Source organism: Aptenodytes forsteri, unplaced genomic scaffold, assembly GCF_000699145.1.
Source record: "Aptenodytes forsteri isolate BGI_AS27 unplaced genomic scaffold, ASM69914v1 Scaffold49, whole genome shotgun sequence".
Classification (NCBI taxonomy): domain Eukaryota; kingdom Metazoa; phylum Chordata; class Aves; order Sphenisciformes; family Spheniscidae; genus Aptenodytes; species Aptenodytes forsteri.
Window position 1 is genome coordinate 5,430,840 of NW_008795125.1, and position 18,682 is coordinate 5,449,521.

The following is an 18,682-nucleotide window of genomic DNA, read 5'->3' on the forward strand; positions in this document are numbered from 1 at the left end:
TCATCTGGAGTTGCAAGCTCCTACTACAAACTGTCACCTGTTGGTAGGCATCCTAGAAGTGTCCTTTCTCCATTTCCCACCTGTGTGTACAGATGAAGTTGATATGAGACCTTCAAGATGTCTGCAGCAAGTCACCTCCTCCTAAAACAGAATCCAGCCTTTTGTCACCCGAGGCCAGTTTGTACTTATTATTTCTATTTCAGAGCGCCTCAAGACGCACATTGGGGTTGATGAAATGACATAAAGCAAAGCTGGAGGCTGTGCCAAATAGTTCATAACCATGGAGGAAAACTTGGCAGAGGGGCAGAGAAAGGGAGGGATGAATTAATGGTAAAATGTGTATGTGACTGGTTTTAATGTGTTTGTCTCACATTGGCTTTCCTAGATGTTGTCAGCTGTCTGAGTTTTGTACACCTAACAGCAAAAGACAAATAGTATTTAATAAAAACAGAAGCAGTATGAGAAGAGGGCATTTACTGAATTTAGAAATCAATCCAGATGCTCTTTCACTGTTAGTTAGACTTTATTATAAAAACAATCTACCTTTTTGATTTGGAGTCACCCAACAAAACTAATCCTCGGCTCGGATGGATGTTTGAGTTAAGTTCTGATGTTCTCTTTTTCTTCTTTTTAAACTAAAAAACCTTAACTTTAAAAAAATGATATGGTACTTGCAGAATCAGTAGAAAAGCTGACCCAGATAAAAGTGCACAAAAATTGGTTTCATGCCCTAGAACTTTTCCTGCATGCTTTTTGATGCAAGTATCTGATCCTTCAAAAAGGAGGTAACATACAGTGATCTCAGCAGCTTTGAAGAATTGTTCTGGAAGAATAACAAGGAGCACTGGAAAAAGGGGTGTGCACATGTACCTTTTTTTTTTCCCCCTCATTAAATATATCGTGAGACGGAAGAAATTAATGTCATGTTGCTGGTTATATGGAAGGATAGGCTAAATTTTGTATGAAATCTGGTTTTATCTGATTTTTAAAGGGTGAAAGTGCATTTCTCCTGAACAGCTCTTCACAGTAGGATGTGAATTGCACTTTTTCTTCCTTGGTTCAGACCTGCTCCTACTGGAGTGAGTGGCAAAGGTGTATCCAAATAGTAGCAGGATTCACTCTCAGAAATGTAATTATGCCCTGGATCCTGAATCGGGTAGAAAGCTGTAAAAAGCATGTGCTGCTACAGATGTATTCCAATATAAATAGGATCCAAATCTCAATTTGATTCAAATACAGCACTTAGATCTGCAGGAGTCAGACATTCAGTGTCTGAACCTGTATTGCTTTGGCTTCCAAAAACATCCCAGGCTGTTCAAGGGCTGTGGACCCGGAGGCATAACAAATCAGTGTTCAGTGCAGGCATCGCTGCAGTGAGGGTGATAAATTGATAGGACAGACTTGTGGGACTGCGAGACTGGCAGGCTGTAAGGAGAAAGTTTCATTCCATCCCTTTGTATTCTCAGCCTTAAAAAAAAAGTTAAAGTCTAGCTGGAGGGGAAGGATGGGCCCAAAGCTACTGATTCTTAACAGAATAAGCAGACTCAGTGCCCAGGCTGTGCTGGCTAACCCCAGGATAGGGAGAAAAGGCCACAAAAGCAACTGCTTCATGGGGATTTCCACAAGCCTTTCCAGTCCTTGGGGTCGGACGCTGTTTTTCAGTGCTTGGTGTATGCAGACTTTCCCCTTTCAGCTGTGTTTGTTGGAGCGTGGTGGGGACTGAAGTGCCGGTGCTGGGGCTGTGCAGCTGGGGAGCAAGTGCAGCAGGCAGGCATGTGCGCTGGGAGATGCTCACCTCAAACGGGCTGCTCCAGGAGTTTGCAGTAAGGAGAGAGGATGAAGCTCAGCACCAAGCAGGACCATATAGCAACGTGTAGGGGACTCCAAGCAACCTTTCCTCCGGTCTCTTTGTGGCTCCTTGATTATTTGGGCTCCTTGATTACTTGTAGCTGAAAGTAGGTCACCTGGCATGAATGTAGGGGCTGCTGACCCAAGTGCATCTCACTTAATTTTCCAGATACAGACACATGGACGCTCTTACTGAAAATAAAAGACTCAGTAACACCTAACAGAGCTGGTCTTCAAGAGCGAATGGAGCACAAACGCTATTATTTGAACAGAATGAAGTGATTTCTTGCGTTATATTTACACCCTGTGCTCATTTTGTTTCTTATACCACTTTTGCATTGACGGCTGCTGTGTTTGGCAGGAATTTGCAAACACGTCAGTGCTTACAGCCAAAAGTAGGACTGGTCTAAAACAGCCAGAAAAGGGAAACCCCTTCCTCTTGTATTTATTTTTATAACAGCAAAATGTAGTTCCTGGCTGGCCTTGATCAGTCTTTTTTTTTTTTTTCCCCTTTTTAAGTTTGGGGTTTTTTCTTTTCAGCTTGGGGGTTGAGGGAAACAAAAGAGGGAATAAATTAAGAGCAGGAGAAAAGAGTGTCTGCTGTTGGGCTGTGTCATGTGGTAAGAAAATCAGGCTGAAACTGGAGAGACTGGGCCAAACCTAACAGCGGTACTGGGAGGCTTTAAATTGTGTCACTCTGACAGCGGATCTAAGTGGTGGAAATAGCTAGTGATGTTTCTGGCTGCAGTCTAGGTTAAACAGCATTGTGTACATGTGAAGTGATGCTGACGGGCTGCTGCTCGCATCATTTGCTGTACCTGCCTGCGTGATACCTCTTATAGGCAGTCTCAAATGATGACCCCCATCCTTTCCAAATTGGCACATGCGTTTAGACCGTGGGGACCGATGTGGGTTAGCATGTTTTTGTATTGTGTTTGCTTCAGTTCTCTCTCTCTGTTGGTCTTTTCCTCCATAGCACTGCTGTTGTTATGAGCTTGGGTGTTCGGTGGGGAGAGGAAGGAACGTGTGATTCTTGTCTGTGTCCCCTGTGTACAACGTACACCACATCTCTTCAGCAAACTTGTATGATGACACCTGGATGGATCTGAACACAGGGACTGGACATCCCATGGTGTTGAAAATTAATTAGCAGATGAACAGTCTGCAGCTCGGTGGTTTAAAAATAAAATAAAAGTTACTGCTGTACATATGTTGGGCAGCAAACGCGTCCTACAACAGTGCTACTGTAGCAACCGCTGTGTTGGAAAACAGTTATCAATCATGGTTCTGGCAGAGGAGGGTCTGACAACTGTTTTCCAACACGTTTGTTACTATGGGCAAGTAGGTAACTAACCAGAGGGTGACAGTCTGAAATGCAAGGTTTAAGAGGAATAATGGGAAATAGTTTAACTCTACTAAAAGCCAAATAAATTAATGATGAACTTTCTGTTGGCCAGAACCCTACAAGAAATCGCTCTCTCTGGTTGAATTTTGTTACGCGATCAAACATTCTTCTGCTTGCTTTAAAGCCCTTGCTGCCAATTTAAAACAGTATACGAGACTGAGATTTCTCACCCTTCGAGAAAACACTTTGATTTGTTGAAGGAAACTAGGAACAGTTAAGGAGATAGGAAAGAAAGTAATATACCTTTCTTTGTGCTGACATCCGCAGCCGAGGGATGTGTTGAAAACTAAATATAATCCACTTTGAGCAATGCTTTCCCATTTTTTTTCATTTTGGTTCAGTGCTCTGGCTCCTGATGAACTAGGCTTAACAACGGAAAGTGAGGTGCGGAAAGTCTGTATGACTTCAGCGGAGACACGGGGGATCATCCCGTATGACGTGCGGAGACACGGGGGATCATCCCCCTGCACTGGGGCCGTGGGGGTTAATGTTGTTGTTTGTTTGCATATTTTTTAAGAAAGCGCTGAGATGAGAAGTGGCAGAGAGTCACGGTCCAATCTGTCTGTCCAGTGCCAGGGAAGCCAGGCCGGGACCCTCGCCAGCCCCTGCCTCACCTTGCAGCTGAGCTGCCAGCAGCCAAACCACATCTTCTTACCAGCTTCAAGTAAAACTATGGACGGGCATGTCTCGGCCCTGGGCAGCCTGCGGCTGAGGGGTTGGAGCAGTCCCCTGGGAGCGGCAGTTGGGCGAAGGCGGCCTCGGCCTCAGCCGTCCACTGCCCTGGAGCATCACTCTCGTGCTTCTCCCTGGCGGGATGTAAGAAGGTTGGTTTCATCTCGATAGAGAGCATGTTTTCTGAAACCTTACAAAGGTCTAAGAGAAGGGGAATAGTTTCTGTGACAGTGCTGCAGTAACAGTGAAAATCTGCCTAAACCTAGGAAACTTTTTCCTTTTTTTTTTTTTTGAGACAGCTTATTTGCTTTTTGCTCTTATTTACTCTTACTTTGCTGTTATTTGCTCTTTGCTTATTTTTATGCTTCCGCATATTTCCAAAACCAGCTGGTAGCGTTAAGAAGGCCTTGCAAACAGGGGCTTGGTCCATTCCTGCAGTTTATAGAAGTTTTCCTGGGGGAAGCGAAGGCTGCAGAGCTGCAGTGTGCCACAGCCTTGGAGTGACTCCCTGGGACAATTTCTGCTCATGGGTACCTGCAAATGGTGCAGCGTGGATTAAGACCTCATGTGAGCAGTTGTCACGCTGCTGAGGTGGAGGAGACAACCCTTGGCAGGAGCTTCCTACCTCGCCTGTGCAGCACCAGGAGCTGCCAGCAGCCTTCCTGCTCCCGGCCTCCCCTTCCTCCCACCACCATATTTTCAGAGGCTGCGGAGCCCCGGTCTCCCTCTTTTTGTCTGTTTCTCTGTGTTCTCCAGGTCAGCCGGTGGTTTTCCCAGGGAGCGCCGGGGCTGCTGTCAGCAGCTGCTGTGGGGTGGAAATAGCCGTCTCCGTTTCAGCTTTGTTCGAAAGGCTGGAGAAAGGCGACTGAGAGCCAAGTGGGGTAGGGGTAAGACTGCTGGGGATGGAGAGGTGTGGGGGATATCCGTGGGCCTCTCCGAGCATCACTGTCCGCACGGGGGGGTGTGTGCTTACGCAGAGACCTCAGAGCACTTTGGGGGTTTTTAATGGCTTTTTCACTGCATATTTAGGTATTTGATGGAAACTCTGGATTGTGTTTTATGCGTTTGTCTTAGGGATGGGGGCAAGGATGAGTTAATTTTATTAGCTTCATAAAAAGGCGTTGAAGTGAAGGATGCTCATGAGCACATTACTCCCTTGCGCTGAAGTCTGCCAGGTTTGGTGAATGTTTAACAAGGACCGGACCGGCAGCCAGGAGCTGTTGGGGTGCTCAGGATCTGCCAGGATAACTGGGAGTTTCAGCGTGTGGATACAGACGACTTTCAGGAATGCTTGTATCTGCTAATCACGCCGTAATAACAGTCTGCAATCTACAGGCTGCAAACCCACCATTTCCAACACAGCTGTGCATATTTAATTCGATAGAAGGCATTTCTAGTCTAGCATTAGAAGTAATTCAGATCACTAAGGTGGTAATTTTGATCATGGTAGTTTTTAGGGAAATCTAGGTACAAGCTAGGCTGAGAAGTTAATAAATGCCTAGTACAATACAAACGCTGAGGGGTGAGGAACGGGAACGAGCCTGCACCCCAACCTCACCATATTCCTGCCTTGCTGAGCCAGCAGCAGAGGAAGGCAGCATCCCAGGGCTCGTTAGGTTGATGAAGGAAAAGCAGGCCCAACCTGTTGCCTGTCCCACCAAATTTTGGGCCTTGGGGCAGTTGGGCAATGGGGGTGGGTCACCGGCAGTGCCGGGGGAAGCACCAAAGCCTTGTGGGGCTGCGGAGGGTTGGCATTACAGGCACAACCTGCTCCACGGCGATGCTTTTGGCTGACCGGCAGCAGGGTTTAAGCCACCAAGTGGGCATCTTTCAGGAGAAGAGGTTGGGAGGAGTTTGGATTTTATTTTTCTTCGTCTTGAGCACAGCTAGGCAAAACAAGTGCTTTCAGGGCTCCCAACTCTATTTCTCTCTGTAAAATGTTCTTTTGCAAAATTGATCATTTCCGTAGGTTGAGAGAGTCTCAAAGGAACTTTTCTGTCAAGTGTCTAAAAAGTACCACTATTTCTCTTCCCTGACCTAACAGCAGCTCAAGATTTACATTTTAGCTCACTAAAGATATCTCGACGATCTGGTTTTTGCGAGAAATTTCATGGTGAACAAAGCGAAATAATCCCATTTTAAGGTGGTTAGTGTGGTAGTGTTTGGGTTGCAGAAACTGCGGAGTGCTGGTGTTTATCAAGTTACATACTTTAAAAAAGTATTTTAAAAATTTTGTTTATTTTGTTTTGCTTTGCCATAAGATGTTACTTTTTTTGGAAAGCATCTAGAATAATGAAGCAGCTGGTGGCTGAGCCTCCTGCTCGGTGTGTGGAGAATGAAGGATGGCTGGGGTAGCTGGAGTTATCCTCTGCGTGCTGTGGGCTATGTACACACACACACAGGCAATTCCCATGAACCAGGCGGTGTGTGGTAACTCATAAATCACCGTCACCTGTTTTGTACATGTACTCACCAGGACACCGCACAGGAGCCAGCAGATACAAATCTTCCCAGCTCCTGTCCATGACTGTGTGGGTGTTTACGTGGCACGACTCATGTAGGTGAGGACATGCCGCCTGCATGAATGTGGAGTGGAGAGGTCTGGTCCGAATTTGCCTGATTCTGGAGCTGTGATGCATTTCAGGGAAGTGATGCTTTCGTGCCAAGGAGAGCTGCTTCCCCTGCCTTGAGCTGGCTTGGAGTAAGCATGCCCCCACAAGAGCTATCCATGCAGGGATCCTCAGGATGAACAAACTCGGGCAAGACCCATTTTCTTTTCATTAGTAATTACCTACCTGTTGCAAAAAATTGGGCACTTCTGTATGAACCGTGTTTGTGACTCCTTCATTTCACTATTGCCTAACTCCAGGCTTTCAAAAGCAGTAGCAGATCTCCCAGAACCATGAAATTGTTTAAAAGATCTGAAATATCTGTGTCTGTATATGTATATATATATATTACCAACTTGTTTCTGAGCTGTTACGTTAAACCCAAATCATATTCTCGTAGCCACAAGGGGTAGAAACTTTTTGCATACTTTCTGAAGAGGATTGTGCGGTATGAGTACAACAGCAAGGGACTGGATTTAATAACCCTGGAGATTTCTTCCTGCTTTATGTTTCCTAAAGATGGGATCCTTGCAGAAATTTCATCAGCTGGGTCTTTAGAAAAAGCACCAAAAATTGTGAGGCTTATTATACAGTCCTAAGAAGTGATGACACCATACATACATATTTATTTTAATTAACTTTCTAAGCAGAGGTTAGAGGAGGGGATCCGCAGAAATTTCATCAGCTGGGTCTTTAGAAAAAGCACCAAAAATTGTGAGGCTTATTATACAGTCCTAAGAAGTGATGACACCATACATACATATTTATTTTAATTAACTTTCTAAGCAGAGGTTAGAGATCATGGAGAGACAGCTGTGTTGCACTATAGGAAATTTTGTTGTTCTTTAAAAGCATTTTATTCATAGGGGTGGTTTTGGTCCATGTTGGCAAGACGTGGGGTCACTTTTGCGCATGGGACACAGCACTAAAAATACAAGATTTCAGATAGTGGATTCAGTGTAAGATAACTGGACCAAGCCCATTAAATACAGAAATTGCTCGGCCTCAGGCTTGCAGCCTATGATGGGAGAATGGGGAATTTGACCCAAAAGAGGGAGGAAGGGCAGCAGAAGGTGGCCTGCCGAGTCCAAAAAGGGGTGGAGGTGTAAATAGCACAAAATCTGCAGCTATCCTGTATGTTTATTTCTCTTTTACAGTTCAGTGAAACTAGCATTTTTTTGCCTTACTCCGAGATGGAGCAAAGCGGGAAGCAGCTTCCCTTTTATCTATGAATAAACATGCAGTTTTTTCTATTCTAAGCTCTTAAAAAATGGGTTTGGTTGTGTAACAGCTCCTGGCCTCCCAGCTCCTCCAGTAGCCATGATGCTCTTTCAGGAAATCAAGTCATATCTTCCTTTGAAAAGAAGCAAAAAAATATCTTCCTAACCTGCTGGGAAGGAGCAAAAGACTCTGAGTGATTTCTTTGGGGTTCACCAGCTGACCTTCCTCTGGCCAGATAACAAGAGTGTGAAATTTCAAACTCAAATACTTGAGCTGGAGCTGAGAATGCAGGTTGTGCTCTTGGTGCTGCTGAAGCGATCGATAAGCTTCTACCTCTTTTCTTGAGGGACTAGCAGAGTGTTTTGCTGCATGTATTTCTTTTACTCAGAGCAGTCCCGTGACCATTTATTTTGTCTTTACCTATTCTTTGCAGACCCGCAGGCATGGTGTTTCTCAGGTGTGTACACACACATGTGCACAGCCACTGCCAAAGGGGGAAGTGTGTTATATCAGTCCTGCTCTTGCAGCTGCTGAAGCTAAACCTTCCTCTCCCATTTCTTTAGGGGAAAAAAAAAAGCAAAAATGAGGAAAGCCAGCTTTAGCTTTGGGACACAGCAGGTGAGTCCCTTTAAGGAGGAGGAGGGCAATTTTGATGGCATTTTGTCGAAGTTCCCAGTAGCCAAACAGCTTGTTCTGGTACGTGTCTGCTGCAGCAGATGTTTTGTGGGTATTTCCAGTCTGAACCGCAGCAGCGGTATCTTTGGACATCAGTGTGTGAGTGTTCTCCACTGTCTACCTGGCCTAAGAAATGGGGATTTTTTTTTCCCCAAGAGGCCCCCAACATTCGTTGTGTTACTGTAACAGGGCTGGAGCACCAAGTCTTTCAAATTCTGTGTCTGTCAGTGGTGGTCAGTGGAAAAGGGAATTGCTGCAATTCCTGTCAGTCGGCATTCCCGGGTGCTGGCGAAAAAACTAAATTGCCAGTCAGACAGTGGAAGGGATGGCTGCTATTTTCTCCTTTTTTTTTTCCCTGACTTACGTAGCTTTTCCCTCTTTTGTAGGTATCAGAAGTTCTGCTCGCCTTCAGAGAGGTATAAGTACTGAGATTCCCAAGATGTAAGAAATGCAGTGCTGTGAGTAAGGTTTTTTTTCTATTTTCCTTTAAATGAGAAACCCAAGCTTGCTCAAACAGAAGGAAGATTTTTTTTTAGGGTTTTTTTTTTTAAAAGACACTTTAAGAAATGTTTACAGCAAGCAACTCCAGTCTTTTGGAACCAGTTGTGTGCCTTTGGCACCTTTTTGCAACCCACAAAATCGAGTCAGTATTGTATTACCACATAGGCTGAATAATTATCTCGCTGCAGATATGAACCACATGAATGCATTTAACTGAGAATATGGTCAGCAGAATGGACCATTAGCACCATCTGAAGCTTGTTTGTTGTTTCCAAGCTCTACCAGCCATTGAAAGACAAAATCTTGCTGGAGAGCTGAGGCAAGGCATTCCTCAGCAAGAAAGCCTGCATCTTTCGAAAGGGAAGAAGAGCACAGATTTGCTGTGAGGTTGTTTCTGTGTGTGTATACAGTACCCCAGCCCTGTCATCGAAACAGAAAACTATCCAATATTGAGCTCTTCCCTGATCTGGTAAAATAACTTTTGAGGAACTTTTACACCGCAGGAGACACCTGCATGCTTGGCTCCTTCCCTTGCTCCAAAGCAGCTCAGCCAGCAGCTTTTTTTTGCGTATATATTTTAAAAAAATATATATAAAAAAGTATATATTTAAGGAGCAGCTGCACTATGGCCTTTTCCTATGCATTGCTAAAGGGTCTGGGCTGTGATTTCCCAGCAGCTGTGGCTGGGTTGCGGCTCTCCAGGTGGACCAGCCGGGGCTGTACTAGACCGACGGTGGCAAACTCTGACTGGAGCCCCTGGCTATGTGCCTGGCACAGTGTGGGCTCCTCTGGGCTGGTGCAAAGCTGGATAACAGGGCTAAAATTTGGATTGGGGCTTCGGATGCCATTGTTCTGGGCTTCACTGCTTTTCTGTAAGTAAATTTTCTTAACAGAGGGGTTGAATAAGGGGTTTTTTTGAGGTTTTTAAAATCAGCCCAACTCCTGTCCCATTTTTACCCTGTTCTATGGTGATGGAAATCTATGGTTACTTGGAAATCAGCAGAGTTTTGTTTCTATTTTTATTTCAGTGGCTTACTGCCTGTTTTCTGTTACAGCAACTCAAATCTATTTGGGCTAGAGCAGAATAAAACCCCAAATTGAAATCAGCCTGAAAAAAAAAAGGGCTATGTTTTGTTAACAGGAGAGAAACTGAGTCCATCAGTGTTTGGTAAAGACATGGTAAAATTCCTTAATAAATACCTAACAAGTGTTCAGAAACTGGGGAGCAAAAAAATTAAATAGAGAATCCTACTTTCAGCCTTTTGTGAAGGATACTGGCAATGAGCATAGTTAGGAGAAAAGGGATGTGAAATTATGACAAAGTTTTGTATTGATCCTCCCTCAGTAAGGTCCATAGCTTATACTCTCCCTTTGAATAACAAATGTTTTTTCCTAACTCCTTGGTGTTTAAACTGTCACACAAGACCTGCTAATCGAGGTTTGGGGTTTATTTTTTGTCAGTCACTTACAAAACATTGCACAGGGTGGGCTCTGGCCTCTTTTTTTTACAGCTGTGTTGGCTCCAGAGCGGTGGGAAGAGTAGATGCTGATTTAGGTGAAGAAAATTCAGCAGGAACGTGCTACATGTACATATTGTGTCTCTCAAAGTATATCCATACACTAGAAATTCTCTTTGCTCATCTCAGAAGCGAAGTTTGCTTGGTTTTTTTTGTTTTTCTGTTAAGTAGGCAGCGTTGAAATTCGGCAAGTGTTTTTGAGGTCCTAATGAATCTGTGTCCTAATGTGCCCCCGTGATCATTGCTTCCACAAAAGGAATAAACAAAGGGTCCTGCTCTTCAAAGGTGGACCACTAGTGCTGGCTAGATGTTGTCTGTGTTGTTAAGTCAAAGCAAAGCAGCGATGCTGAGGGTGGCATGCAGTCCACAGGTGCCTCTGATATATCATAGCTGTGTTAAGAGCCTGAGAGAGAAAACAAAAGCAGGCTGCTTAGAAGCTGCCCAGGTAACTCATGTATGGTCTCAGATGGCTCTGAAATTATTGCAGCAAGATGTAGTCGTTGTTCAGCCGTGAAAGGAGACTGTAAATTCCTATTTACCTGTCTCCTACTGCTCTGGCTGTGTGCAGAAGCCCAAGTGAGGAACTGGGGAGCGCAAGGTGGCTGCAGCGGGGCGATGCCGGCTGAGAAACTATGTCCTGCTCAGAAGCTTAGGGAGAAACCAGAGCTGAAAGAGCTCAATTCCTGTTCGTCCGCTCTCTGCATCCCCTTCCAGTATTGTCCTTCAAAATGTTTCAGGACCAGGTGTTCAGCAAGAGATTTGACAGGGAGAGGGGAAAGGAGGCTTCTTTGCTATTTCCCTTTTTCCATTTTCCCCCCAGAACCCAGAGGGTGAAACTTGCCCACACTACTCCCAGGGGTGCTGTCCCCTGCAAGGGGTGGTAGCGTGGGATGCATCAGTGGTTTGGGGTGGCTCCGGCTGACGCCCATGCAGAGGGAACCTAGACCAAGTGCTGATGTGCTGTGTTATGGATGGTCAGGGATGGTATTGGTTTGGGGAGTTCCTGCCACTTCCAGTGGGCTTGGGGACATTGATGAGCAAAAAGAGGCAGTGCAGGGAGCTGTCAGCAGTGGTTGCTTCACATGTTAGGCTTTAATCCACCTCCCCTTTGTAAGGCAGCATCTTTCTTTTGCCATTTAACAGCAATATCCTCTTGTTTTATGGGCAAGATCCCCCTGATGGGGTTTTGTTCTCTGGGCAGTGCAAGGCAGAGCCATCTCTTCATGGGGGACCAAGCCCTGGGAGGATGCAGGGGGAGGGTTTCCTTCAGGTTTATGCACTTGAGGAGAAGTATCTTCAGCTGTATCGTGGTGGTGTGGCTGCTTTCCCACCCCAGGACACTGTGTGTGAGGACAGGTTGGTGGGTTGGCTGCAGGTCAGGTGGGGCTTTGGGGGTGCCCAGGGCAGGCTGTGACATTGGGCTATGGAGGCACAGCAGGTCCGGCAGGAGAGCACGGAGGGCAGAGAAGCACTTTTCATGTGTTGGAAAAACTTGGGGAAAAGTAACTTGGAAAAATTAACTGGTTTATGTCGAGGCTTCTGGATGTGTAACTATAAAGGAGATACTTGGTGCAGTGGACTGTTCTTTACCAGATAAGATTTAGATGGGTTTGAGGGCTTCAGGGTTGGGTTTTTTTGTTACTTGGAGCTTGAGCAGTGAATTTGCAAACATTATCTGTCAAAGCAAAGGCAGGTTCTTACAGCGGTGTGTCCTATGAGTGCCAGCACTATGTATGGTAATGGCTTTGCAAAACGCAGCAGTGGTGCTGCCTCCTTGCTCTTAGGCGGGGCAAGAGATTTGGCTCCAGCTGGGGCAGCCTTCAGCGGCTGAAACCATCACTTGTACTTGTCACCAGAAAAGCAACCTCTCTAAACAGTGCACTCCTCACAAAATCAATGCACGTTTCCCTTGTGCTCAGGCGACTATCTGGAAATGTTGGGCAGACTGAGTTTTATTTTTAAAAAGGGGGGGAAAATACTGCTATAACTGAAGAATAGAGATGGGGAGGAGAAGTTGGTTGGAGAGCAGGAGAAAATTAGTCAGGAGAAGTGAGGCTTAGCCAAAAGCCTCCATTGCTCCCTTTGTCTCAGACCGGGAAGCCAGGCTTAGGCTTTGGATCGTGCCGGTGGTTCTCAGCCGGGAAAGGGTGAGGAGATTTCTTCCATGTGACTGCAAACTCACAGTTTGTCCTGCAGCCGAGGGGAGGGAAGAGGGCAGGTTTTCCCAAGTGCTGAGTGCTGCCCAGGCTTCGGTAAGGACGGGGCTGCTGCTGCCTGGCTCTCCAGCAGCCCCAGCGTGGCGGTCCTTCGGGATCTTACTCCGTAGACAGGAGTTGGTGATGCTTGAAGAGGCGAAAGCAGGTTTTGTTCCAGTCTTCTTATTTTTGGTAGTGTCTCTTCCTCCTTTTCTTTTCCATTAAGCATGATGTCACAAATGACATCAGTCCAATAGCTGCTTGTGGTTGTCATAGTCACAGCCCGTGACACCCAAACAAAGCAGCAGCAAACTGAAGCTGGCATACAAATGCTGTAATATTCATCACATTCCTTTCAGTTAATAACTACATGGTTAGGTATTTATTTTCCTTTTGAAAAAAAGGGGAGGGGGAGGTTAAAAGCACAAACTTGAGTCGTTGAGGGGGAGGAAGGTTGTCTCCAACTCCATCTGAGCAATGCAGAAGCTGCACTTCTCCCTCCCAGTCCTCTTCCCCTACGCCAACGTTGCTCTGGACCTCAACTGCTCGACTCCCTCCTGCAGCCGTTCCCACCATTGCAGGCCACATGGTGATGCCACAGCATGGACGAAGGCAATGGGAGAAGTCCCACCGCCTCTAACACAAGCTCTGTCCCCTGGGAAGAGCCTCCCGAGGGCTGGCAGCGAGTGCCAGCAGCAGCCATGGGTCAGCTGGCTTTGATTGCTGGATGGCTGAGGTTGCCATCTTCGTGCTACATGGACGGAGAGCGTAGAAGGGTTTTTTCAGCTTGGTTGAGGATGAGTTCAGCTGGCTTTGATTGCTGGATGGCTGAGGTTGCCATCTTCGTGCTACATGGACGGAGAGCGTAGAAGGGTTTTTTCAGCTTGGTTGAGGATGAGTTGTGATTCTGGTGGGGGGGCGGGTTGGGGGTTCTTTTTGTTTTGTTGTTTTTAAGTCTGTAAAATAAGGTGTTCTGGGTGAGCAGCAGAGCTGGTTTGCCCTTGCAAGGTTTAATCTCTGCTCCTTTGGAGTTTTGTGGTAGGAAATGGTAGGAAGGCACCTGCTGCAAGAAATAATTCCGATAATTAAAAAAAAAAAATTTTACAGAAATAGATCCGGTGCGAGCGCCACATTTGCGAGACAAGCGCTGGAGGTGGGTGGTCAGGACTCGCTGGGAAGGAGCCACGTAAGCCCCTCGCTGCTGCAGGCGTGTAGAGAGCCTCTCGCCAAAACCTCCTTTGCCCAGCACCATCCCCCTTCATGCCCCCACGAGGACGTACTGACCCCGAGCACTCCGGCATGGCTTCCCCAAAATATTTGGGCACGTGATTCCTGGGCTGAGCCTGGATAACTACTCAGCCCTGCCTGAGCCAGGGGCAGGCAGCGAGCGCACAGGGGGCAGAGTCCAGCAGCGAGCGCTGCCCGGCTCGGGGGCTGCAGGTTCAGGCATTCGGTGCCGCAGCTCCCACGGGCGCTTGCAGGGGGGTGCTCATTATATAATAGCTGGTGGTTGATTAATATGCTGTGAGTCAGAAACGCCAGGGTATTTTAGCTTTCTCTAGTTGCTATGGCAACATTATTTTAACAAATAGCTTTTTAATATTTAATTTAAACTCAGCTTTTGGCGAGCCGGAGTAAGAACTATTACAATTGCTACTACAAAGGGTTAGCAGTGAAGTGTATTTCAGAGCCACATTTTTTTGGTTGGGTTTTTTTCACCCCCCCCTCCCAGAACTGTCAGCTTCCAAAAAAAAAAAATTTAAAACAGGGGGAAAAAAAAAAATCACTAATTCATTAGTTGTGAGAAACGGATGCTTGCTCCCAAGACACAAAGCAAATGTAATGCAAATCTGCAGTTACTCTTCACAATTGACAGTTGTCACTGTATAGTGCCAAGCCAGCTCCTTAAGGACGGAGCGGTATGATAGTGTTTGTTAATCGCTGCTTTGTCACTGGCATTCCTTCTTCTACCTTCGCCTGCCGGATGAGATCATTCCAATTTTGTTTGCTTCATGTTCCCTCTGTGTCAGGTTGGATGCTTTTCCCTCGCCAGCTTGTAGAGGAGGCTGGTGCTGTGTCCTGACCAGGCTCTGGACTGGTTCCTAGTCTTTTTTTAGGTGAGCTCCTCTGCTCTCTGATACCGAACAATTCTGCAATGGAGACAAATGAACAGAGAACTCGGTCTCCAGAGAAAAATAAATATTTAACAGCTCTCTTTGTAAATACCCTTTATTTATAGAACAGTTGCAGGTTCTATCATGCTTGGTAAATGGGCATGCTTTTTATGCAAGAATTCTGCCTTGAGGGACTCGATGGATACTTAATGTCATCTGTGATATAATAATGAAATAAATGTGTCGCTCTCGTGGGATTCCCTCCCAGCCCCTATTTTCTGTGATTAACTTCAGTATCACATACTTTGTCTCTATTCACATTGCATCCCTTAATATTGTACTGAAACCTTATTTGGAAGATAACACCTTTATTTCCTGAGGGGAGGGCAAGGCTGTTGAGTGTTTTGACTCATGCCAAGGAGTCTGAAACTATATGTACCTCCATCACGTATCACCGTGGTGTCTCGCCAGGTCCCTGGGATTGATGTGCTTGGCCTCTCGCTCTCCCAGAGGCTGGGACCGTGCTGTTATCCCATCTTATAAATGGAGAAGGGTAGACCTGGAGAGATGGACTAGGATGTGTTTCACCCCAGCTGCCTGTAAGTTAAGCAGTTATTCTGTAGTAGCTGTCTAACCACTTCTGGGATCAATTGAGAGACTGCACTGTTTGCAGAGATGTTTCACCCTGCTTTAGGACAGATGTTTGAGGCAGGTCGCAGGTGTAACCCTCAGAGTTGCCCATCTCTCCCCAGTCACTCTGAGCTATAAATGAGATGGGGAAAATTAGGTGAGAGAAGTGCCATCCTGCACGAAAGATCTTTTATATGCATTTCTATAGGTGGTCCGTAACGGCGTCCCAGGCTGGAAGATGTTCTCGTTCGTTACACTGCTCTGGTCATGTAGTGTTGGATCCCCCTTCCAAAGCAGCACAGCTAATCTCTGCCACACGTTGCTCATGGATGAGTATCCAGGATTGAACAGCTCAGAGGGAGATGCAAACCCAGTCCCCAGGCATGTAAACTGAGGGGCAAAAGATTTTCCTGAACTCTTCGAGCAAGCCAGGAAGAGAGCTAAGGCTTTCCTTTCTGTTTGTGCTGGAGGTGTACTGTTGCAACCAAAATTATAATGATGATAATATTGCTGCTGCAGTATTGCAAACCGTATGGGTGTGTTAGGCGGTTCTTTAAAGCATGCTTCTGAGTTGCATCCCATGCTTCTTGGTATGTTAAGTTTTTTGACCTCTGTTGAAATGCCTCTGCTAGCTGATGGCAACCTCAAGGAGTCCAAGGAGCTGTGATGGGAGCAGGGTCTCTGGGTGGACAAGCACAGAGCAGCGCATGCTCGCAGCCACCTGGGTCAGCGGCTGGTTCCCAAGAGGTCTGGGAAGGAATCCTTTCTATTTCCTACCAGTAAGGAACTGAAATGTACTGCAAAAATCAGATTTGACTGGTTTCATAGCAAACGTGGGTCTCCGTGAGGCTTGCAAGGCAGCAGCCGGGACAGGCTTTGCAGACGGATGGCAGGAGGTCCTGCCGTGCCGGAGGGGCAGCGTGGAGGGACAGGCAGTGACTGCTGTGGGGGAAGCTGACAAGCAGATGGATGAAGCTGGCATTGCTGGTGGAGCGGAGGAGGCAAGTGCTGTTACGTTAACGAATGCGATCAGGCAACCACAGAGGGGCAAGGGGGGCTGAAAGGTTTCAGCCAAACATCCTGACCAAGGGGAGCCTGCAGAGCCACCCTCAGGGAGGACGTGGGAAGGGTTTGGTGATGGTGACTAGCATGGGTAGGGGGCTGAGCGGCGATGCTTTTGGCTATTATAGGGCGGAGGGTTAAGTAGCAGAAATGGGAATTGTGGTGAGAAGGCAGAGAAATACTGTTTCTACCTGGAATTTTCATTCTGTGGCAAAATTTTGAGAAGGGTACAGAGAAAAATGCTGCAGGATAGCAATCCTGCTTGGGCTACGTGCTGGGGTGTAGGAGAAATGCCCCCAGGTTATGGGTTAGAGAGATGTGGCTGATAGCCAGAACATGGGCAGTAGAGCAGATGGGAGGGCAGGGAAGGTCAGGAGCACTGCCATCCCTGAGCGGAGGTGGCATGGAGGCGAGCAGCAGGCTGTTGGGGAAGGATGGCTGCGCCAGGAGCCTGTGTGGTGGAGCAGACCTGGCTGTGAGCGATTTGGGGAATCCCTGTTGCATGTTGCTCCCAAGTGCCGTGATGGGTGGCAGGTCTAGATGGTCAGATCTGCCCTGGAAAATGGTTCCCCAGGAGGGAAATCAGGTTAGTCAGGAGGGAGGAAAAAAGTAGAAGACGAGAGTGTATATTTTTGTTTGGGTAGATGTGCACTGGAGTCATACTGGAAAAGCTGAAACATGATTTGCCAGGGGAAAGAAAGACTCCACTGCAAATACAGACTGCTGTAAAAGAGTTTACCTGCTGGGTCCCCAGCTCAGCCTCAACTACTCAGCCTCCCCGTATGGGTGTAATATGCTATATAGATTTTCAGTTTACAGTAATTTGCAACTGGCACGTCATCGGGAGAGGCATGACATGCACTCTGGCAGGTCTGACTTTCCCACCCCTGAGGATAAGGGTGGATCCAAGCTGGCAAAAAGCCTTGTGCAGGAGTGAAGGGCACATCTCTCCTGAGCGAGTGCTCAGAGATATTGCAGTAACAAGGACTCCCCAAAATGAAGCCTGAGGGCCTTTTTTTTTTTTTTTATGGTGGTTTAGGATCCACGTGCACACCTTGTATTGCAAGTCGGTGATCTGTCCCAAATCCCCATGTAACCAAGCATGGGGTCTCTTCCCCTCACCCAACCCTCACTCCATATGCTTAAAGCTAACCCAGGCTTTGCTTGCTTTCCTCTTCGCTGGTCCCAGTTGATTTAAAACACATGCTGCTACTTCTACGTTTGCCTGGTAAGCAAGAACATCAAGGGATGGAATAGAGAGTCGGGTGAATTGAAAGGAGAGAGATGGGAAGTGACAAAAATTGCAATGAACTTTCCTGGACCTTCGCGTCTCCACCCGTCCCAGTCCTTTCCTTTATCTTCTGCTGCCATCAGTAGTTTTTGGTAGTGGCTGCTTGCTTGCTAGGGTGTCTGTTGGAAATTAGGGAGGGTTGATATCCTGAAAGCAGGAGCGCTTGAACCTGCGAGTCTGCTTGTGTATTGGAGAAGACACACCCATCTCCTAACCGGGCAAATGCAATGGGGGGTGAGTATCCCGTGCTTTGCATCACAAATAGTTTCACACAATGCAACTGTGATATTTGCACGGGTAATGTGTACTTAGTCCCAATTTTGCTGTTGGTGGAGTTAGGGTAGAGCATCACATACGCACTGAGCACAGTAGTGGTCTCTGAGTTGTCTCAGTTTTCACTGTCAACATTAGTCATGACTCAGGTATAAACAATCTGCCATGTTTCCTGTCTGCATTTCTCCAAGCACGGTCTTCTGCTTGCACGCCTCAAACCAGACTGTAACTGCATTTGCCGTGCTCTGAAATCCAGCCAGGCTTGCTACAGATGAATCAAACCCCGCAGCGCCCGGGGTGGCTGGGTTTCAGATGCTGCTGTGAGTGTGTGTAGGAAGGGCGAGGAGTGAATGCAGCACTCGGGATCTACTACAGGAGGAGACTCAAGCTCCAGCAGGATGGGGAATGGTCTTGCATTTATTGTTGTTATTTGTTATTAATATTATATTTAAATATATTTTAATTATTTATATGTAATTGTCCTTAGGCTGGGATAGTGTTATTTTTCTTCCTAGTAGCTGGTACAGTGCTGTGTTTTGGATTTAGTATGAGAATAATGTTGATAACACACCGATGTTTTAGTTGTTGCTGAACAGTGCTTACACTAAGTTTCAGCTTCTCATGCTCTACTGACTGAGAAGGCTGGAGGTGCACAAGGAGCTGGGAGGG

The 18,682-nt window shown here is 46.6% G+C and overlaps 1 protein-coding gene across 1 annotated transcript in view; it reads left to right on the forward strand.

Annotated features, from left to right (window-relative positions):
• The first annotated feature begins 8,850 nt into the window (after nt 1-8,850).
• The window catches only part of ZHX2 (zinc fingers and homeoboxes 2), a 51,035-nt gene continuing 41,203 nt past the window's right edge, over nt 8,851-18,682 (forward strand). Inside the window, exon 1 of the mRNA XM_009277219.2 lies at nt 8,851-8,888. The gene's annotated coding sequence lies outside the window, so the exon portion shown is untranslated. The remainder of the gene's footprint in view (nt 8,889-18,682) is intronic.